This window comes from Amphibalanus amphitrite, unplaced genomic scaffold (assembly GCF_019059575.1).
Source record: "Amphibalanus amphitrite isolate SeventyFive unplaced genomic scaffold, NRLGWU_Aamphi_draft 000026F_arrow, whole genome shotgun sequence".
NCBI lineage: Eukaryota > Metazoa > Arthropoda > Thecostraca > Balanomorpha > Balanidae > Amphibalanus > Amphibalanus amphitrite.
In genome coordinates, this window is record NW_024881522.1 from 413747 (window position 1) to 438180 (window position 24434).

Sequence of the window (24434 nt, forward strand, 5' to 3'; positions counted from 1 at the left end):
CGGCCGCTGCCAGCACGCTGCCAGCATACGTGTCAAATTGGGTTTGCATGGAGACATCAGCAAACTCGTATCTCCAACATTACCACAATCTGTGACGTCAGCTCGCGAAATGCGCTGGCAGTGTGCTGGCAGCGGCCATGAAACACCGCCTCTATTTGTTCTTTCGCCTTTCATTTCTTTTATTTTACTGATTGTATGTTTTGCGCTGTTATAACATGCCATTAAACGTTGAATATTCATTATAGTCCTAGTTATTGAAAAAATGCATTGTCGTATAAGCACGAATAATTTATAAGTGTTTTACCACTTATTTGCCCTTGAAAGGCAACGGTGATGATCATTTACACGAACAGAAATGTTTCAGGAATACGCTGATGAACTACCATCATCTTTTTGCTGTCTCCATTCTCTCAGAATGGATTCCCTCAGTCCCATGAGTCCTCAGTCTCCATTCCCTCAGTCGTCATCCTATTGGCTCACATTGCCCCAACAGACGGTAAATAACTTTGGAAAATACCCATCTCCAATTTTAGTGTTTTCTGAACCAAAATTTTGCGAGGAATCCGATAGCGTGGTCCCCTAAATCTGAAAAATTTCCATTTTGGAGATAGCACCTATTTTTGGAAAAGTAAATATTTGTCATGCATAAAAGTCAAATAAATTGAAAATATAATGAGTGAATATTTGAAACAACACTAGAATGTGTCAAACATGAATAATTGACATATTTTAGCTGAGATGATACTATATCTGCGCATACATGTACATGTGTAGTACATTAACCCTCGCCGGCCAAGAAGGAGTTGGGCGGGTGCCGCCCCATAGGGTTTTTCGGATAGCTCAAAACACGCTGAGGGTAGACAGCTGAAACTTGGCATACCTAATCTTTTATTCAAGCTGGATCTTTTGACACCAACCGCCTTTTCAGGTCAGGTCAGGTCACTGACCTATGACGTCATAAATGAAACTCTGCACAGTCCTCAGATGTTGCAACTTTGCAACGCCCTCAGTGCCAGAGGAACTTTCACAGTAAGATGAAACTTACAGGGCGTAGTATCCTCCAGAGGTCTCACAACCTGTATATCTCGGATCCTTCCCAAAGGTCACATGAGGTCAGTTCGGTCACATGACCTCACCATTGTAAGTCAATGGGGGAAATATGAAAACTGTAATTTTGGCGCCGGAAATGATCTAAAACTGTCCCGTGCACATGAAATCGAGGTTTTATGCACTCCTTGTAAGTTCCGATCATGAAACCACGATTCCATGTGCTTGGGATAGTTTTAGATCATTTCCGGCGCCAAAATAACAGTTTTCATATGGGTATTTTCAAAAGTTATTTACCGTCTTTTGGGGCAATGTGGGCTGCTAGCTGGGCCCCCGGTGACACCGGTCAAGGACACCTGAGCCTCCGGTGACCGGTCAAGGACACCGACAGAGGGCAGCTCTGTCTGTGCCTTGCTGTGAGTGTCGCGAAGCATGTCCGGTGGCGATCGTCCGTCTCTGACCAGTGTGTGTTCACTTTCGGGAGAAGTGTTAACTTTATATTATGCGTATCAGACTGTCACGTGATCATAAGGCAGTGGAGAAAATCGAAGTGGAAGAACCGAAGAAGCATGTATTTTCATATTTGTCAAGCGGAGTGGATGATGCGGCTGGAGGTAGGTGCGAATTGCTTTCTTTTTATGAATATTATGCCATTTTGCAGTTAATCTGATGAAGAAAGGCTCCGTGAATCATCGGGTAGAGTGAAATTCATGAATATTGCGCGAAATATCCTTTCAATTATCATCCATCCCAAGAAATATTGACAGCTTTCGGCTGCCAAAGCTACTCACTACCTGTCGGCCACTGTTGCCTCCGTCTCACCGGCTCACCCCGTGAGCTAGTCGGTTGTGTGTAAGTTCTCCACTATTCTCCTTGGTTACACCCCTCCTGCTCTCCCTCCGAAAGACACCCGAGCTGGGCCGATCCGGGCCGGTGACGTCTGCGGTGCCGACGTAAACAGGGGTCGACGCCAGGATAGGGGTGAGACGCCAGGACTCCCCTTTGCGGCTACCGGTTGCAGGGGATTGACCCCTCGGAGAAATCCGAGCTGCTCGTTTGTGGTAGGCTCCACCTGCGGGACTGGTGGGGGGGGGGGGCTAATGAGGCAGCGGGGAGGGGGCATGCAGGGTGCTCTAGATGCGGGCGAGCATGGGGAACACAGACTGTGACATGGTGGTGCTTTACATTGCAAATTGTGGCAGTGGCTCATGCCTGAAGCCTTTCAGCGCTGAATGAGCTTCAGTTGAGATAATTGAAGTTAAGAAGCGTTCTCAGTTGATCGTTGATTTTTTTAATAGTTGCTTAAGTCCACTGACTTCTGCAAAACCAATTCGCATGGAAACACTGTGCCTGATGGCTATAGCAAGCAGAATGCCGCGTTTGCGGTTTATCTATGGCGTCTAAGCCTTAAATATTTCGTGCACAGCCTCAAAAGTCCATTAGCTCACAAACAGAACTCCACCTCTACGTGGCTTTTGTTTTCCCCCGGCGTGAAAGGAGGCCCACCGATCGGCTGCCGCCTGCCTCCTGCCTGGGGCGGTCGCGTTCCCATGTGATTCCCATCTGTTGCTGCCGGCCCACTCCCTCCCTGGCCGGCGCGGCGCCCAGTAACTACGAGCGGTGATGCCGTCTGCGCCGGCCCACTGCCCGCTGTCGGCGCCCCATAACGCCGTAATGAGGGTATTTTGGTCGCGTTTGCGGTGTAACCTCGCCTCTCGAGTCCGAACGGAAGGCGCGGCGGAAACGCAGAAGGTGGATGCGGAGGGAACTAATGATCAACATGTGCCGCCCATGGACCTCCGGCGGGCCAGCGGAAACGGCCTCTTCGCCCAGTTTTGTCGCTTTCTGACTAAATGATGTTTCTAGCCGCCACCTATGGTTATTGCTAGGTTCCTTTTAAACACTAAACCAAGTCTGAATATAAGGTATCAATTGAACTTGCTGGACAACGTTTGTGTACCTGAATCTCCCAATGAATAACAATGGCACTTGACTCTTGAGCGAAACATATAGCAAATGGAGGGAAGAACAATACTTTATCCATAGACTATACCGTCCCCCCGTTCCAGCGGGGCTAACGACCATTCTTCGATCGTCTTGTGAGCGTATCCAATGTCACCGCCGTCTACAAAAACCTCTCTCCGATGCTGAACATTCGCCGAAAAACCTAATTACGTCTATAGCAGCCCGATGAGGCGTGCCGGGCCTCTGCGTCTAACAGGCGGAGGGGCGCGTCGAGGCACTTCTTGGCTACCCATAGACGGGCAAAAACACCTGTGGGCGGAGGCGGCGGCGGAGCGGCGGCCGGGCGGGGGCGGGGGCGGCCGGCCAGGTCAGTGTCCTGCAGCCAGTTCAGGGAGGCATGATAGCATGCAACGGCCACCGGCCGGCACCGCCCCGGTTTTTGTGCGCAGTGAGAGCGGGCCGGGCGGTGCGGGCGGTGGCCCCGGTTCCCACAGTAAGCCGACGGGCGGGTTGGGGCGGAACACGCACACACGCTCTGCTCTGTGACCGCCGCTGACCCCGACAGGACGGGGTGACACAGGTAACTAGATACACGGAGCGACGAGGGAAGGGCACATGCCAGAGAATGGATGCGGTGGGGGACGTGGAGGAATTCAGACAAATGATGTGAATGGTTTGGAAGTTAGGTCGGTAAGATGAGCGACCTAGCATCGCGTATGTTGCGGCTTTATGTTATGTTTCTAGTTCAGGTGTACGACTTCGCCGCTAGAAACCAACTAATATATCAAGGCGGACGTATTTAAATGAAATCTCTTTAGCTTTTGATTCCGAAGTTGATTTCATCTTTTTTTTGTCAATTTGCATAGCATAACTTTGCTTTGCGCTAAATGGCTACTCGATTTTTACCAAGCGCACACTTTTTCTACAAACATTACACCCCTTTCAGCATGTAACGTTTTTCACTCTTGTATCTTCGGAGGTCTTACATGTACAAACGCACCGATCTCGATACGACAACTTATCTACAAAACACCTGTAATTGCCTGTGAAAGATCGCTCGCTTTAGCAGCCTGACGTCCGATGCCGCACCTGGTCTCTCCGTTCATTTTCATGCCGTCACTCAGATTTTTTACGCCACCACTAGACCTTATCAAACCGTCGACCGTACCGCCCCTGTACCAATATTGATAGAGAAAGCACGACCCAGCCGGTTAGAGAAAAAATCGTCACAAAAAACGCTCGCGCCGACACCGCGCGAGTGGCGCGCGGAGAGCGGTGAACCTGTTCGTTTTTTTGTGATGCGATATGGTGAATCTCGTGTGATTTATTGCGTGTCTGGTGTGACGGCTAAGACACCTGCCGATGAGAGGAGGTCAGAAACAGCGACAGGAGAGCGTGTTGTGACGGGTCACAGTCGGCGACTGTCCAATCTGAGAGGGAAGAGTGGAGTGCGGGGGCGATAGAGATGGAGAGATGTAGAGATGGAGAGATGGGAGAGAGAGAGAGAGAGAGAGAGAGAGAGAGAGAGAGAGAGAAAGAGAGAGAGAGAGGAGAGAGATAGAAGAGAGAGAGAGAGAGAGAGAGAGAGAGGGGGAGGAGAGATGGGAGGGGAAAGGAGAGAGAAAGAGAGAAGAAAGTGGGAAGGGGTAGTATAGTAGCAGGTGGTTGGAGATGGACGTGATTCTGTCAAATGGTGTGCTCGTGGAATTGAAATTACGGCGCCTGGATAAGTTGAGGCGGAGAGAGGTTACATGTGAGATACCTAAATAGTTACTGGTGCTCAGACCGGATTGTAATAGGACCGGCTGGAAGCATTGTTTTTCCAAGTTAACACTTTTTGTCGGATGCTAGCATTTGTACAGAGGGTAGGTAAATTTCATATTTTCTTATGCGCAAGTAGTAAAATATATCTTGGGGCGAAACTATTCAGGCCGATTAAGGAAATCGCTGAGCTCAGTAGTGAGCCAGCTGTGTTTGGGCTATCACTTCTGGAATCTGTGCTACTCGTACATTATTTCCTGGGTGACCGTATAAGCCAGGTGAAGCAGATGCCCTGCTCATTAACAGGCTCCGCAATAGCCGCCAAATCTGCGAGATAGCTCAAGTGGTCTCCAAATGAGACATGCTTCGGTTCGGTCATCGTACATAAGCCGTCATTGCGAGCACGCTACGCCACTTGGCTGTCCTTGTGCGGAAAATAAGCCAGCGACCAATCATACCGGGAAAACAGGCGTGCTATTGAGCGGTATCAGCCAATTTGCAACGCCTCGGACGTGACCAAATCGAACAAATCGGAGCATCGAAACCGGAGCAAAAATGTCTCCCAATTATTGAACACTTCCGGGGCTCATCTTCCACGCTGCGTTTAAATGCTGACACGAGACCTCACCGTGAATGCCAGAGGCTGCGCTTAAACGAGGTTTACTGTTGGGCTATCGTAGGTGCAGGGAATGAGCAACGTGATGCGAAAGGACGTGATTTGGGACGTGACATGTGACGTGAGGATGTAAAATGACTGACGCCGTGATAAGGTGTCGTCAGCCGTGAGACGATGGAAGTGTAGATGGACGCCAGTCGGCAGTCGCTTTTCAGTTTTCTTTTCAATGATTCTGTTCTTTGGCAGCATTATTGCGAGGACATTGGAAAGCCAGTTGAGAACTCGGTGACGGGTGAACAAATCATTAAACAAATCATAATGCTCAACGCCTTAATTCGTCCTACTCACAAAAAAGTGTGATTTTATATAAATGCTGCCAGCAGCCGTTAAAAAGAGCCGCCTTTTTTGGCCTCGACTGCGCACAGAGTCCAAGTCCAACACAGAGCAGCCGTCCAGCCCCGTGACGCTGTTAGACGCGGTACCGGCCGCGCGATGAGCGCGCACTTTAGCGGGCCTCTGTTCCCACCCGCGCCGGTAAGTGACTGCGGTCAGACTCTCTCACGGGACTGTGCCGGGACGCCACGAAATGTCACGTGACGTCACGGTGTGACCGGACACGGTCCGGCGTGTGACCGGACACGGCCCACGTGACCGCCACGAGACCGGGCCCGCGTGCGACCCGCGCGCCGCCGCCGTCGGAAGACGCGAAGGTGAGGGGTTGGGAAGAGTGCATTGGTGTGGGAAAACGCGAGGTGACGGACGCGGAAAGAGACCCAGGTGTGGTCAGCGTGTTTCCGACACCCATTTTGACCTCGTGAGAGCTGATGGCTGGCGAGCTGTTTCCGTGGTCACATGTGCCCGGGGCGATGTGGTGCCCCGGGCAGTCGGAAACTATAATCGCAAGCGTGCCCGTGTTTGTAGTAAGGTACGACTCGTTTGTTACTAATTACGCTAGCATAGGGTTCATGACGATAAAGAAAAAGATGTAATTCGGAAAAAAACTTTTTCACTGATTTCATGTTAACTGTTGATTTTACAGATACTTCGGTCTTCGAAGCCAATTGAAGCTAAGACCCTTAACTATAGTTTCTCCCTTTCCTAAAGGCTGAAAATGGACTGTATCAACCCGAAGAGCCGAAGAGACATAAAGTGACTTTAGGTTCGGCCCGTCTGCCCGTGCCCATGGGTGCCTCTGAGAATACTAATAATGCCGCCTGTGATGATTGATATTCTGAGATCATTTGGCTACCTGACGTTCCCCGATAGTGTTCTCGGTTAGTGTTCAGGCGTGCGTTCAAACAGGGTTGACAAATCACCGTCATGTCCGTGTCTTTACTCACGCTTGGCTCACAATTTTCCTTCTGAGTAGATAATACCTTGTCGATTTTGAATAGAAAGCATGTTTACCAACATGATTTGAATACGAAGCAGTACACAAGGGCGTCGATAGATAATTCACGCGGAAAAGAGGAGCGGCATGCTTTGAAGTGAAAAGTTTTATAAGTGAAACCTATCAGCATCAGTTATCACCAAACGTATACTCCTGATGCCGCAACACAAGTGGTGGCTGAGTTCTGTCAAATTCATCTATGACTGCCCGATTGGGCCGAATCGAGAGAATCTTTAAAACAATCGGCTGCAGCCTTGCGGCGAAGCCTTTCCCTTGTGACCTCTTCCACATGCTAAAACCAGGCAAACGGAAACCGTGTGTGACTTTGTGGGTGTTTGGATTCCCATACATTACGATTTTTACCTAATAGCGCTTCCGTCGTGTATCCTCCCACGCCGTTTCCGCGCCGTTCGGGCTAACCCAGACTGTAAATTATAGACGCAAACACAAGCAAACATCGATGACGACAGTTTCACCAACAAACGTTTATAGCCCGAATGTGACCAGTTACTCTCTCACGGAACCTACAAACAGCGTCGTCATGGAAACCGCTGTTTAATTACCATGACAACCGACAAAACGATACTTTTCGGAGCCTCCCTCACGAAACTATCGGCGGCGTGATTTCCGTTTCGCTATGTCTCACCGTCGAACGGCATCCGAACACGTAACGATGATTTATGTTGGAGTGCGTCAATTACGGCGCGTCGCCGTTTTAATTCGACGGAAGCGGCGCGGCGCGGCACCGGCCGGGAGGTGGGAACGGTGCCGGTTCCGGTCTCAAGGGAGGCGGCGGCGCGCGGCGACGGGCGTATAGGGTGCCGATGAGGCGGTGTCGCCATGTGAACGACGCCCACTGCACAATGGGAAAGGGGACAGGCGCAGCGCAGCGTGATTCTGGTTTATGCAGCGTCACGCAATAAAAATATATATAGAAGAACAAGCTTGAAGCTTTTGGGACAGGAAAACTGAACTTAGCTTTCTACTTTTACTCTTGATGGAGAACAATTTCCGGGCCTGGATATTCAATAAAAGCTAAATAATAATCAAATAACTGCAAAACATTAATCCATTTCACTCGTTACTGCACTTCAAATAAATTTGAATTATGATACGGTGACCTTTTTCTTCAAAACGGTAAAAAATAGTGTGATGACCAGTATTGATTACGTTTCACGGTCCCTCACTGGGGACAGGCGTTCCCTTATGTTGCGTGCTGCTTTGCAGCGGTTGCCGCTTCCACATCACCTAATGAAACTAAGGGAGAGAGCCGGTGACCCACCCAGCAGCTGGGGGTCGCCGGCCACACCTGGTTGTCCGGCGTTATCCCCACATCGCCACCGGCGGGTCAGCATGCAACTTTAGCCAGCTGATGTGGAGCGTTTTGCGTGATGTCGTTAGTTATAGTACGGAGCTCTGCGTTTATAGCAAGAGTCTAATTAGCATTTCATCTATGGAAAAGTTGGCATTTTGGGAAACACGCAGTGTAAGATAATTGATTGAGGAAAAAATTTCAGCCAAAATGATTTCAGGGAAACAACTTCTAACACTGGTGTGAATAAAGAGGCTGATGGTCATAAATTTTGACATCACAAAACATGATTTTTTCATTACTTGGAAAGCTGAAGAGGTCATAAAGGATGGGTGTTCTGCATTGCAGTGGTAATTGGCCTATATGTTGGCATAATTGCGAAATGAATCCACCGTATTCATGTAATTGCATTGGCACCGTGGACATTGCTGTTTTACCCATCAGAGCCTTTTCCTATAGCGTCAAGTGTGACATTGACTCACAACACAAAAGTGGATAATTGTTCTTTGAAAAGCTCTTCTTCGGAATCACCTTTGACGTATTGCCGGCGAATCTTGATGGGTACCGATGTGGTAATTAAAACGCTTCATATATGAGTCACTAATGTTGCAGATTAATTACCTGAGCGAGAGGAAAATACGGCAAGGCTAAAGGAAATGACCTAAATTATTGCATGTAGTCTGTTAAAAGGCTATTAGTAGTGCCCGATGTTCAACATGTCCTATTTCCAATCCATAAAGTTGAGAGGCTTGGATACACGGACAGTTGAGTTATGCCTTTCGGAGAAGCCCTAGCTCCAAGCATGTTCTGCCTTGGGGCAATGTGTACGTATCCGATGTGTGCCCATTATCACATGCGTATGATTGGCGTGGCTCATTGGCGATGCGCATGTTTTGTATTGCTAAATTAATCACTTGGTTCGGTCCCTGTCAGTTACACAATGGATACCCTTAACCCTTCACTGATCTAAAGTTGGGCGGAGCGCACACAACCATTAGGGCGTTTCTTCATTTTCTACTTCTTGACCGAGGAACATCTTCGTACGACTTTTGGTCCGTCATTAATTACACCTTACACCCCACTGCCGGCTCATCGGGCTAACTCGACTTCATTAATAATGTTACTCAACCGGCCACCTTGAGGAGCTCTCTCATTGTCTCCGGTTCTCAATCCGTGCACGCACCACGCACAATGACTTCCCGCTCCGTTTCCGAGCGAGCGGCGCGTCTCTTCTCGGTGAATGTACGCGTCCGATTAGTGTTCTTGATACGGGGCCGCCGCCCTCGCGGTCCAATTTGCACGGTGCCGCGGTATCATTGCTCTCAGGTGGCCCGCCGCCGCCGGCAGTCCTCCAAATTAGCGATCACGTGACTGGATCTACAGGAGCGCCGCTCGCCCTCGGGGCCATCACGTGACCTGTGCAGCCTGCCGCGGCGCCCGGGGCGGTACCACACGCAGTGTTTGGCGGCGGTGGCGTTAGATCGGGAGCGGGGCGGCGAGGACAGATGACCGGTCATCACGTGAGGAGCGGTGCGCGGTGCCGGCTCGAATTACCTCCACGCGTGTCTCCGTCGCGGCCAAACATACGTGCCCGGCCGGCGGCGACAGATGCTCGTTACCGACGGTGCTAGGTGAGGGACCGGTCCTCCCGCCACGCGGCAGGTGCACAGCGAATGGACCAGACAGGGACGGGCTGAGTGGGTGGACGAGGGTTTAGAGTAGCCTTTCAGTATGGGAACTGAGCGACACAATGTATTGGGTTGAACGTTTGTGAAGGCAGGTTGCCGTTTAACTCTTGCCGTTGAGCGTGATAAAAGATCACGTGGACCAATTCTGAGTTTCATCGAAGCAAAGCACGCCCATTGATTTGGATGCACTGATTGAAGTGAAGCACCAAATATCAACTCATAAAGCGACGAACACATTGGTTAATCGATAATATTGTAACAAATGTCTGGTATGATGCGTAATACGCATTACGCAATGCACTCTCACGCATATAACTGGGCACTTCATTAATGCAACCCCTTGGTCCGTTGGCGAACCTTTTGTTTGTTTATTGGGGATTTAGGGCGTGTGGACTCTAAGATCATTTTGCGCCCATCCGTGGGCGAACCCTTTTCATAAATTGCTTTTCAGTATTCTGTACGCTTTGAAATATGAAAAGGTCTCACCACTAATGTGGCGTTAAGTTTATCTGATGAAGCGGACAAAACGTGAGATGTGACACAAATTACAGCGGTCTATAAATTACATCTAGGCTACCTAATAGTCATTAAATCTTTTGACAAGATCAAGCTTGGTCATACGAAACGTTGTTCATCATGTTTGAATCTTTTTTATGAAATAACCACTGAACTTCGTTCATCGCCCCTCTTTAAAATGTTAGAAGAATGGTAAACTAAAATAAAATAGTTCATTAGTTATTCAAGGATGCTCGACCACCGATTATTATTCGGAAGTCTGATGCTCAACAGGGACCGAATCCGCTGAATATGGAGATATAGTACGTTCAACCCAAAACTTCCATTATCATATCACCTTCACGCCTTTTTTTTCTCCATCGGTCTGGCCTGACCTCGGAGTTTTTTTTTCTCGTCCGATTACCATGCTCCTGCCAGCAAAGACACCTCTTTCGGAGGGGTGAGATAGAATCGAAATGTGTCTGTCTCCTGGGTGTGTTATGGTCACGTCCCTGGCTATACATACAGCCTTCATTGGCTTCTGAGTTTTGAGGCTAATTACTTGTACTTGCATACGCGAATGCATGATAAAATATTCAAAAATTTGTTAATAGGGTTTGAAACCCTTTTCGACCCAAACTAATCAAATCATTAGGCTGTTCATCGTCACCTTTGAGCTTGGTTGCCAGTTGCCACATTTCAATTTTGCTCTCATCACCCTCCCTCTCCCTCCGTCCTCCAACCCTCTCTCCCGTCCTCAGCGCGGTCATCTGTCGGCCCATCTCTGAATGCGTGCCGTGCCGCTAATACATTCAGCGCGATTTGAATCGCCGCTGAGGGCTGTGCCGTGGGTGGTGCGTGGTCCTCGGACGCCGGCCACCGCCCCGCCGGCACCGCACAGCCATGTGATGGATCACACCCTCGGGCACTAATAATCGACCCCAGATGGCTCGCCAAGATAAATCGCCAAACCGAACGGGCGTCTTAAGCCTTCGCCCGGTGCCGCCCATTTATATTCATCAAATAACCGTTTATCTGGGGCCAACCGTTTGATTTTGCCATTGTTATAGTTATTATCGTATTGTAATGATGGGGCGTGGAAAGGCAGGCGCGGTTTTTCGAAACGGCGTTCTGTCCCGAGGCACTGTCTCGCGTTTTCACCTGGGTGCCGACCCGTCTGCGTTCGATAAAATAACGCCCCAGAATAGAGACGGAGTGGCGGCAGCTATATTAAAAGGTGGCCTGACTGTGGACCTCTCGCCGGCCTGTCGATTCTATTTATTTTCCTGATCGGAGAACGGTCCGACGCGTGCCTCAGGGAAGGGCTGACGACTGGGCGGACAGACGAACAGACGGAAAGACGGACAGACGGATAGACGGACAGACGGACAGACGGACAGACAAGACAGACGGACAAACGGACTGACAGATGGAAGGACGGACGGACGGACAGACAAGACAGACTGATAAACAGACTGACAGATAGACGGACGGACAGACGGACAGACGGACAGACGGACAGACGGACAGACGGACAGACAAGACAGACTGATAAACAGTCTGACAGATGGACGGACGGACGGACGGACGGACAGACGGACAGACGGACAGACGTACAGACGGACAGACGAACAGACGGACAGACGGACAGACGGACAGACAAGACAGACAGATAAACAGACTGACAGATGGACGGACGGACGGACGGACGGACGGACAGACGGACAGACGGACGGACGGACAGACGGACAGACGGACAGACGGACAGACGGACAGACGGACAGACAAGACAGACAGACAAACTGACTGATAGATGGACGGACGGACAGATGGACAGACGGACGGACGGACGGACGGACAGACGGACAAGAAAATTTAACTGATCTACGTTGACTACGTTTGCGTCTAAAAAGGAGCATCGGTTTTCTATCTGCTTACAATAGCATTGTGAATTTTCATCCATCACCGCCACGCGCGGTCCCCTGGATTTCACCCCGGTTAGCCCTCACCGTGACCCTAGACTTGCACCCGTTTTGGCTGCACAGTGCGGCGGGTGGTTTGGTTCGTGTCGACTCCACAGTAAGTCAAGGCGACCGGCACACAACATTGTTTCGGTTCGTTTTGACCCCACACATTTCAGTAAGGCAGCTGTGTTGGCACACAGCGGCCGCGGAAATCCGCGAAATCCGCCCCGCCGCCGGACTCAAGTCCTTGGCAAATATGTGCGACAAATGGGTCGGCTCCAGCGAGGGAAAGCTGCGCTGGGGGGGGGGGGACGCAGGGGTCAGTGCACTGGGGTGGTGTGTTTAGGGGGTGGGGGAGGGCAGCACGTAATGCTAGGTGCGAAGGATCGCCTGTGGTGAACCGGTATTGGGCTATAGGAGAGCTAGCTAAAAGGCTCTAGGCCCAATGGTATTTTCTTATTAAGGGCGAATTTCGCATGCTATGCATTATGCAATAAACTGTCTTTACAATATTCATAATGCGTGCCTGAATTAGACGAAATGCACGAAAGGCATTGATGAAAGATGGAAAATGCTTAACCCGCGCCCGTAGGGCTATCGGCGGACCCTACCACCCGTAGGGGGGGGGGGCGTTTCGGCCCCCCTAAGATCTCGGAAATTTACCGGCCGATTTTCAAAATTCAAACGGCGTTCAATAGCCCCACCGGGGAACTACCTTGTGACCAAATTTCATTGACCTAGGTCAAACCGATGACGTCACAGGTCAGGTCAAAGGTCAGATTTTCAGCGTTCACAGGCATTTCAAGAAATGTGTTGTGAAATCGAGTAAATTGGTAAGTTATTGAAAACCATCGACCGTACATTGTTCGTCAAGCACATATTTCGCTATCTGAGGTCGCTGACACCAGGTCAGGTCACAGAGGTCAGGTCACTGGGGGTCACAATATGAAAGTGTCGTGTGATACATGTTTTATGGTCCAATTTACATGACAAATGCGATTATGTGGGTCAGGCAGCCTTTGGGGCCAGCTTAGGTCACGTTTTGGTGAAGGTCAGGTCAAGGTCAGGTCAAATTAGGTCAAATTTCAAAGTTGATATCTTTGCATAAAATGGGTATCCATCCGATGCAACTCGTCACGGGGAGTCCAATGGTGGTCTTTGTTTTGCCCTACGTGGTCTAGAATTGCCAAAAATTGAGTTTGAAAATTTAACGTCATCATTTTTGAACAGTTTTTTTTTTTCGCTATAACTTGGCCAAAAAACGAGATATCGATCTGAAATTTATTATGTAGATAGAAGACGGTAGGTACTATCACATATATTCCGTTTTTTTCGAAACTAAAAAAAAAAAGGATTTCTTAGCTAATATATAAAAAATGTATTTTTGATTTTTGGGGGTCAAAACTCAAAAATTTCAAAAATCCGGGATAGCAGTTTTGTAGCCCAGTTAATTCTACATCTTTTATGTTCGAATCATTTTTCTGTATCTTCAAAGCTGTAGGCCTGACAGCTCTTCTCGCGAAGGTCTTTTTTTCGGTCGAAAATGGCAGAACATGACGTCATTCTAAAGTCATTTGTGGCCAACTTATCATAGCCTCTGGACAATTTTTTGGTCACAATGTGTCAAATTGATGCCCGGAGGGGTCCTGAAAGTTTGGTGCCGATATCTCCAGCCGTTTAGGAGATATCGACGGAAAAGGACAGGGGGGCCATTTCGCCCCCCCCCCCTACGGGGCGCGGGTTAATTTTGTTGGCAACATTTCTATTAGAATGAAGGGTTAGTTGTGCAGTGTGCATCTAACACAAATATCTAAGCGATTCCGAACAACCGACACAACCGACGCTGCTAAACTTTGCCGTCTTTACCGATTGTGGATGCTATCGCTACCTATGCTCTCGATGTTATCGATGCTATTCCAATCCTGGCACCCCTTAATGCGATGCTGTGATGCTTCCATCGCAATTGTTTCATTGGCTTCCTTCCAGTCACCATAAAACGACCTCCAGACGACCTTTCTCAGTTCATGCGATGGCATGGCGTCTGTAGTCTGTATCCGTCGACCCACCTCCCAACCCGTATACCATCATCCAAACCGTTGGCAAATGTTAGAAGAAAAAAAAAACATCCAAACATGCACTGCTGCAAACATTGCGCGTCCGTCAGAAGGGGGGGGGGGAGGGGGTGGTTTTCCGGCGGCGAAGGGGCGCCCGGCGGTCGGCCGGCGCCTGGCGGGCTTCCGTCGGAAGTCGCCTGCCGCCGACGGTATGTGCGGCCGTGTGTGTATGTGTGTGTGGCTGTGTGTGCGGGTCTCGGGTGGCGTGACGCGAACCACTCATCGGTCATTGGCCAATGGCCGCCCTGCAGATGACAAGCCCCGCCCTGCGGCGGCCGCTGGAGGACCCCTCCCGCCCCCCCCCCCTCCCTCCGTCTGGGCCGGGGTCTGCGCGCTGCCTGGCCGCGTCTGCCGACTACCGATATCGGGCCTGTTAGACCTAACGGAACCGAATTGACCTCCTGGGTCACTGACGAATTGTGTTTAACATTTTCCTTTACTCTTGAGAGTTTTTGTAAGATGAAGCCTCGTTCATCAATATGCTGGTTTGCGATGCTTGTTTATAAGCCTGCAGTTAGCCGAGAAATCGTTAGTCGTGAAATACGGGTCTGAGCAGCGAGCTCCCGTCCACACTGAGGGTGACACCGTCTTTGTGCTACTGCATATACAAAAAAAAAAAAAAAAAAAAACATTGGCCTACCTATAACATTCTCACTACTGTGCGGCCAATGTTCCACCTGCTGAATTGCATATACGGGACGGGACGTATCTCTGGAAAGGAGTCCGTAATATTTTGTGATATGGTCATGTTTGATTTTTGAAATACGATTTTCTTTCTGCTTTGGTTTATATACTTTTGTTCGTTCTCATCACTCCTTGCTTGACGCTATACAATCAATCCACTATGGCTGAGCCCGTCATTTTTTTCACTCTCATCTTACATTTCTCTGACAAATCTGACGCCTCTCCATAGGTTTTGACAATGCTTTGGCTGAATAACGATAACGTTGTGACTGAAAATTCTATATTTTAGCTGAGTCTGATTTTTTGTAGAATCTAACAGTGTCTGTTTCTTTACAGCTTCAACAGCAATCTGCCAGCGTTCTGGATTAGATTTGACTTCTGGTGACAGCCCTGGTGACAGCGATCTGACAGAGATTAGACCGAGATTAGACAGTGCTATAACTGGCATCTGACTTCTGTTAAACCTGGGAGTCAACGTTCGAGGTGGAATAGACAACACATATATGATAGCACAACTTCCAGTGGGTTATGAAGCGTTCTCGCTAAGATCCGCCAGTTGACAGTGGATACCTCAGGATCTGACAGGACAGCGACTACTGGAATTAGTCATGCACTGTTATATGATTTCATTCCCACTGGGATGTGACAGTTTGGATCTGACAGACTGGATCAAAGCCACCTTTTGGCCGGGAGCGCCGACCGCCCGGGCCCCGGCCGCCGCCGCCGCTGCCGCCGCCGGTCGTGACTGCTGGCCTCTGGGGCGGATCTGCTCGCGGGTCGGCTTTTGTCGCCTCTCGGCCGTTTCTCCGGCATTTCTCTCTCCGTCTGACCTCGATCCCAGCTCTCAACCCTTCCCAGAGACCGGCGGTGACGCGACCTGGGGCACCCGGGGCACGGCCGATGATGAATCGCCGGTAATTTTACGGCGTCTGCCGGCCCGTAATAGGGCGCCGCCGAGGTCGGGGTCGGCGGCGCGCCGCGCGGCCCGTCTCCGACCGACCAGAGCTCTCGCGCGCCCGACCGAACGGGATAACGGAGCCGTAATTACATCGCTAAACATGGCGACTTATAAATAAAGCATAATGAGGAAGTGGAAAAAGAGGTGAGATCCCAACGGGTTTCGGCGGAGGGAGACGCGGAACGTATGAATAACTGATGGATCCGGAATCCCGAGTGACTGATTATGATGAGCTCAGCTGGCTCCACCCGACACAGCGAACAAAAAGCCGTTGGAAGTGGCTTTAGGCGGATGCTGGATTTTTCAAACGAAGTCGTCGGCTGTCACTGAGTGTTGTCAATGCCCGTTGAATGAAATTCTCGTGTAAGCTACACCACCAATGCCAGCAGAAATCGCTACCTTCTTCAGAACACAAAATAAGAAGAAAAGAAGAACGCTGCTCGAATTTAATGTAAAATGTGACGATATCACCGGACACACTGGAATTTCTATGATTTTACGTGAAAGTCGGCTCGATATCACGGCTGAAAGAGTACCATGCCGTGGCGGGCCACCCTAATTGGCTCGATTCTAGCCACACTCCAGCTGCCATTTTTCTTCACACTGGAAGCGCAACCCTTTGAAGAAAAAAAAAACTAAGAATGCGGCCACTCATCCTCCACTTCGAATCGAACAAATGATATCGAGCGTCGCCGGCGCGGCCGAAATTCCACGCTCTGACGAGCCGGGTAAAGATTACCCCTTTCGCTCATCATTCTCCCATTCTTCATGTGGGGCGACCGGCCTAATCCGCCGGTGGACGGCCCCGAAGGCCGACCGCTAATGATAAAACATCTCTCCCGGTCCGGCCGCCGCGATGATATATGAGGTTATCCGGGCCCGGGCCCACGGGACCACGCAGTCCTAGGTTTCGACACAGTCTGGATCTCTCAGAGAAGGATACGATATGAAGCAGACAAGAGGAAGTTTCAAGTTTCAGACTCAGTTCATAACAATGAACATATTCGTATCAAGTCTTGCTATCTAAAAAAATACCCAAAACTACCAGCAACTGTATGTATGTGTCCTTCCTTTCTTGAAGCCAGTGGAGAAGCAAACACATGGATATATTCATTCTGTTAGTTTTAAAAGCAATGTTGCGGTTTTCTAAACGTAACGGTTACCACATGTTATCGTCATTGTTTTGTTTAATGTTCCGAGATTGTAACGTCTTTTTGGTAATCCTTTCGCACTTCGTTTGAAGTCACCTAGTTTTGGTTGTCACATCTCTGATAATTACGTTGTTTGGGCTGTTTTATAGATAAATATGGTTTCCTTTCCGACTGAATTATCCGAAATATTACAATATCGCATTAGGCCTTCTATATGAGTGATGTGAAGCAGCGTCCAGTGAAGTTCGAATAGAAAATGTAATCATTATTGGTCGGTGGTGTAATTTCGTTATCCAGCCTATGTTAAAAAACTTAACTTTTGTGTTGCAACGCGCCTTAGAAGTAAATGAACAAACAACTCCTTGTTTGACGGCTTTTATCGTCCCGTTAGTAACTGTCATGATTCAAATTAAGCAAAAAGCTGCATTATCTTATCAGTACATCTAATATCAGTCACGAAATCGGTTGGACCTCACCGGGTTTTTGGTGTTCTATTTCAAGCCATGAGGTCGCCAGCTGAGCGATTTACGGCCAACGTTTGTTGTGGAAAGTATGTAAAACAGACGTTAAACTAAACACCACAATTTTGAATCTCAAGGTCTCTTTATATGAATATTTTTTTTCAACAACAATTTTATAGAGTTCCGCTTTGTGAAGACGTGAGGCCAGATTCCATTTATGATATTCCCGCGATTATTTTGAAATTAGTGCAATCTTGAAACGCAATGACGCCAACAGTCAGCTGTTGCCTCTAAAACTCCAGAAACTTAGTTCTGAGGGGCGAACTGCGATCTGGTAAATACCGGTTAGATAACGACTGCAGTCCGTCTCTTCGCACACCTGTGTAACAGTGACGTCACGTTCTGGCAGGTGGGGTGGGGTTGGGGTGGGGGAGGGGTCACCACAGCGGCTCGTTCGGCACATGCTGTGGCCTCGCCGCGACCGACCAGCGCGCCAACAAAAAATCATAATGACCCCGTGAAAGGGTGTAGAAAAAACCGGCACGCAACCATTTCGTCCTCTAGTGATCCGTCAAAAACCTGCGACAGCCAGGCAGATTATGTATTATCCCTTATACGTCCACTTAATCATAAGGAAACCCAACAGAAAGCGGCCGCGCTCACTCATTAGGCGAAAATCGCCCAAGACCTGATGGTATTTTGGACCTTGAGGTAGGTCGGCGCTCTCCAAATGTGTGTAGTCATCATTGGCGCCGCTTTCGTCCCGACTTAACCCTTCGCCGCGCTGCCGGGCGGTATGGAAGTGGCGGTGGAACCGATAGGACGCGACGAAAGGGTTCTGTCAGAGTGTGGAACATCCAATGTCAAACAGCCGTCAGTGGCGGAGACGGAGACGGTTGGTCGCATCGGCTGCGATGCGGCGACGGTTCAGATCAAATAGACAGGCAACAGTGGTGAGAAGAGGACTGGAGAACCACGACTGCAGGCCGGTCGAGACACGTTGACGGATAGCCCAGTGTGCCTGTGTTCACTCAGCTAGTGGGAGAGGGAAGGCAGAATCACGACAGCGACTGACGTAACAGACTGACGGTTGGCCCGCGTCGAATTTGAACGGGAAGCGCTGTGATTTGACCTTCAGGGCCCCACCGACCCACATGCAAAATGTCAGCGGGGATGGGAATGACAGCAACGGCGTGATATTTGAATTTGCGGGCTGCAAACGGAAATGACGCATTGGCGTGTGAATGCAAATGTAGTTGAGGAAATGATGCTGGTAAATGATGGTAAAAAAAAAAATGATGACAGCTCATTCATCCATGAAATGCTGATTGTCAGTGTATTTAGGCTTAACCTGTGGTTACGTTATTATTTGATAACGTAATAAAGAGATACCGTCAAGCTTTGAATTTCAAAGAAAATGTCATAGCTAGGCTCAAGCTGTCTTATCAAGTTGTTTTTATGTAGTCAGATTTAAAATATTCCTAACTCATGTAAGTTTAACCCGCGCACCGACGGGGGTCTGCGCCAACTTCGCACCGACGGGGGGGGCGGATGACCGCCCCCCCTGAGATCTCGAAAACGAAGCAAGATAGCGACAAGCGGTAAACGGCATCGGATACGCACGGTCAAGATCTACAATTTTTACTAAGGTCATTTTCAGGTCAGATCAAAGATGACGTCACAGGGGTCGAAAAAGTCAAAATGGCGGCGCTAGATATGGAGAGAGTTTTTCTCGAATAACTTTCGAATTAGTCAAGATAGGAACAAACTAAGGGCATCATCGTGATCCTCTCGTCAATCCACATCGAATGATATATGTTGACCTCGAAAGGTCAAGGTCAAAGGTTGACCTCAGGTCACGTGACCTCGAGGTCATCATGTATATCATTCGATGCGTCTTGACGAGCTGAACACAATGAGACCATCCGCGCGGCTGTATCTTGTTCCTGTACGGAGTTATTGGCCAAAATCCTTTGGTGACCTTTGATGACGTCACATGACCTCACAGCTGCCCAACAGCAAAACAGACCTCAAGGTAGTGAAGGTTGATCGTATATGAAGTCATGTATGGTATATGGGGCCATTCCGACCCGTTTTAGTGGTAAAAACAGGGAGTTGATTTTTCCCCCATTGACTTATAATGGGGAGGTCGCGAAATTGACCTGACCTTAGGTCACCGATATCAAAATTCCGAGATATACAAATTGTAGCTACTAATGACCTAATAATATCCTGCGACTTTCAAAGGCCTCCGACATCTACAGTAGCTCTGGCACGGTGACAAAGTTGCAAAAAAGTGACTTGAGGTTGGGTCATTCAAAGTGACCTGGTGACCTGACCTTAAAAGGTAGGAGGTTCAAACTTGCACACCATGTGTAAAATTGATGAGGGAATAGTCATACCAAATTTCGCGGCGCGTATTCGCGAAAAGCCTCGGGGGGGGGGGCGGATATCCGCCCCCCCGTCGGTGCGCGGGTTAATCACGTTACAATAACGATCAAAACTGCTGAGCAGAATTCCGACCCCTAGCTCTCCGCGCGCGCTGCGGGCCGCTCCGTCCGACGTCCGCCCGTATCATGACCACGTGCCACGTGCCGGGTATGTCGGCCTCTAATGAAACCACCACCCTACGTCGTCACCACGAAAAAAAAACTCCACCGTAATCGGAGAACAATCGTCGTACAGCTCGTTTCGCCCGTGCCCGCTTTGTGAGGCGGAGACAGACGGCTTTGGCGCCCATATAAACCACCGTTATGGATTTAGGGACACGAGTTTCCGAGTTTTACAGTGCCACGCACCGCTACGAGTCGAATACTCCAGAAACAAGGCACGGGTGGTGTGCTGGAGCTTTCTCAGTGCAGTTATTGCATACTCGTTGCATGTTATGGCTTGATGTCACTTGTAGTTAAAAGGATAAGCTTTATTGTTAAGGTAGTGGTAACTGTAATTTATGGTGGGCTTACCAAGGCAAGGCACGTGCTGGTGTTGACATTATTTTTGGCGATATTTTTGAGTGGACATCTGTGGCAACTCCTTATAGAAAATCAGCTAATCATTTAGCGTTTATAGTGGGGGCCTCGATTCGGATTATTTTGATGTTTTCAAGAAGTTGCAGTTATTGTTGTTGATTATTTGTAAGAGGTTTACAAATAACAGACGAGTGAAAAGCTGAAATGCTGACAAAACCTTTTGTATATGCATGTACTTTTTTCTAAACGGTGACGCGAGGAAAAAAGTACGCAAAAAAACTAGTAACTGATATCCATGCGAAATTTTTATTATAAATATTTGCATAACTAGTGGCTAATGATGTGGAATAAATGGGTTATTTATACCGTTCGGTTATATGTTGTTGTTTGTACCCTATGGTACCTAGTCGACAGCACCGTTCACAGAAAATAGCCTTTGACGGACAAAAAAGTGTTTGCCTACGACAAACGCCAACAAACGGTTGTTCGTCTCGTCCCATCGGAGCTGCACCCCACCGTATCATGAAATTGAACATGTTCAGGTCAGACCAATAAATCCCCATGCCCCGCCACGTCTCTGCTCTATTATCAGGCGCTGCACCCCTGTTACTTTAGGGTAATGTTTTTCACCCCGGGGGCATTCCACGATAGATCGACCAAAAAAAACTTAAAATTTACACCCGCATATTTTATTTTTTTGCTTAAAATTGGTCTAATGGGTTGTGATGGGCGGGGAACCCAGCTGTGGCAAGGATTTTTTTCTTCGAACAACGGTTTCCGAGATATAGCCTCGGGCAATTCCTGGAGGTCACGCTGCAACCCAATGTTTGGCGGCTTATAACTCAGAAACTATTGGGTTTCTATGGTAAAAACTTGGTATGGTTCAACTTGCAACCAACCAACAAACGTTTTGGCTATCTCGGATTTTCGATTTTTGAAAATTTTGATCACGTGACATCTTGACCTTTTTTCGAAGAGTGACCTAGATATTTTCCCAACTGAAAGTCGCAACTTTGTCTGATGACGATCAAAGCCTTATCAATTGTCATTCATATGCGATAATAAAAAAGTGGCTTTCGGCCTGCGTTGACCTCAGGTCAGGTCATTTTTATGACCTACCCATTATTACGAGCGGGAGCGACAGCGAGATCTCGAGAACAAAGCAAGATAGCGACAAGCGGTAAACGGCCCAGGGTACACATGGATAAGGTCTACAATTTTTACTCAGGTGATTTTCAGGTCAGGTCAAAGATGACGTCACAGGGGTAAAAAGAAAGTCTAAATGGCGGCACTACATATATATGAAGTTTTTCTCGAATAACTTTCGAAGTATCCCAGCTAGGAACAAACTAATAGCACCATCGTGATCCTCTCGTCGATCCGCATCGAAACATGTGTATGTTGACCTCGAAAGGTCAAGGTCAAAAGTTGACCTTAGGTCACGTGACCTTAAGGTCATCATATATATCATTCGATGAGCCTTGACGAGCTGAACACAATGAGCCTATCCGCGCGGCTGTATCTCAAACCTGTAAGGAGTTATTAGCAAAAAACATTTGGTGACCTTTAATGACGTCACATAACCCAAGAGCAACGTCACAGTTGACCAAGAGCAAAAAAGGTCTCAAGGTAGTCAAAGTTAGTCGCATATGAAGTCACTCATGGTATATTAGGCAATTCCGACGCGTTTTAGTGTAAAAATAATGGAGCTGATTTTCCCCAATTGACTTATAATGGGGTGGTCAAGAAATTGACCTGACCTCAGGTCATCGGTATCGAAATTCAAAACGAACTGGCGCTAGGCGAAAGCAAACGGATTGGTGCCTATACTACGTCTCTTTCTTTATTAGATCAAAAGGTACAGCCAAAAACGGAAAATTATTGTGTGTTCAACGCGTGACCTCGGATGACCTTTCAGCGGGTCACTGATACAAAGCTGCACCAGTGCCATCAATAATAACCTAACTCAACATGATTCAAAAGTATTTGAACCGGTCAGATGCGTTTCGGTGGTAGCCGATATTTCTGCCATTGACGGACAGGTAAAAAATGACCTGATCTCAGGTCAATGCAGGCCGAAAGCCACTTTTTTTATTGTCGCATATGAATGACAATTGATAAGGCTTTAATCGTCATCAGACAAAATTGCGACTTTCAGTTGGGAAAATATCAAGGTCACTCTTCGAAAAAAAAGATCAAGATGTCACGTGATTAAAATTTTCAAAAATCGAAAATCCGCGATAGCCAAAACGTTTGCTGGTTGATTGTGAGTTGAACCATATAAAGTTCTTACCATAGAAAACCAATAGTTTCTGAGTTATAAGCCGCCAAACATAGGGTTGCAGCGTGACCTCCAGGAATTGCCTGAGGCTATATCTCGGAAACCGTTGTTCCAAGAAAAAAAATCCTTGGCACAGCTGGCTTCCCCGCCCATAACAACCCATTAGACCAATTTTAAGCAAAAAATAAAAGATGAGGGTGTACGGCTTTGGTCGATCTATCGTGGAATGCCCCCCCCCCCCCCGGTAGGTATGTCACGGGTAAGTCCGAAACATCGGGCATTTACATCGCCCCAGTCCGTTCTCCGGTAGTCAGTCCGGTACGCCCAGCGTACAGCCCGGGGCGGGACGCTGGGCTGGGCCGGTATAGCTGAGTGGCGGCCGCGTGCCCCGCCGCGGGCAGACAGGCTGATAGGGGTAGCGGCCGGCCGACCCGACCCGACCCCGCGCCGCCGTGATAAATGATGAATTTGTCACCGCCCCAGGCTGCTGTCACTGGCGTTCGAGTCAAACGGGGACAGCCGCGGCGGCGTCTGCCCGCCGGCGCATCGCCATATTAAAGTGGAAACCATTACAGGAACGATCGCGCCGATACAAGATGGGGTTTTATGATTCCAGAAGGGATAGCGCGCGCGCGGTGGTACCGCAGGCGCTGGAGGCACCCGGACGCCGTTTTCTTATTCAAGCGTGAAGAGCGTCGCCGTCAGTCGGAGCGTGCGGGCCGGGACGGGACGAGATGGGTCAGTGAACGGGCTGTGGGCGTGGGACAGCGTGCCGTGGGTGGGTGTGGGACAGCAGCTGTGGATGACTGTGGGACAGCGTGATGTGGTTGTTTGGACGGAGGATATAGGACAACGGTGGATGTAGGGCATCACTCGCCTTAACTCGGCTGGGTTATGGGACTGCTGATCGGATGCTAAAAGTAAACATAAACTGTTGTCTCCACATGAGAGAAGCTTGCAACCGCGACTACGAACTACAAACTGCATTCTGTGTTGGATATCAGAAATTGTAAATCTAGTAACACTTGGGCAGCCTTTAGTTTTTTTTTTGTCATAACATAGGTTGCCTCTTGTGAGACATTTTCCTCTAAAACCGCCACTCAATCCTTTATCATGCTCAATCAATTTGTCCCTAATAATTCTCAGTCCCATTATTCGCCCATTACGTTCCATCGCCACACCACCCAGGAGAGCACACACACCGGCACTATCTTACCGGACCAGCTCCCGGGCTCTTATCTCGCTGTATCGGCCATTCTGTGTGCTGTCAGAGCCTCTGAATCTGACGACCGGCACGTGCTGACCATTCGCCGAGGTCCAGCGGCCCGGTGGCGGCCGGCAGGTCTGGCCTCCGTGTGACCGGTTCACCTGGAGGGTTTGGGATGGATGAAGGGTGGCAGAGCACTCTTTAATCAGAACGGCACCGCGGGATATGTCGCCAGAGATCAGACAGGACTGGGACATGAATAGGGCGGACATGACGGACAGGACATATGTACAGGACGGACAGAACGGAGGGGGGGGGTGAATGGGACAGGACGGGACAGGACAGGACGGACTGGGACAGGACGGACTGGG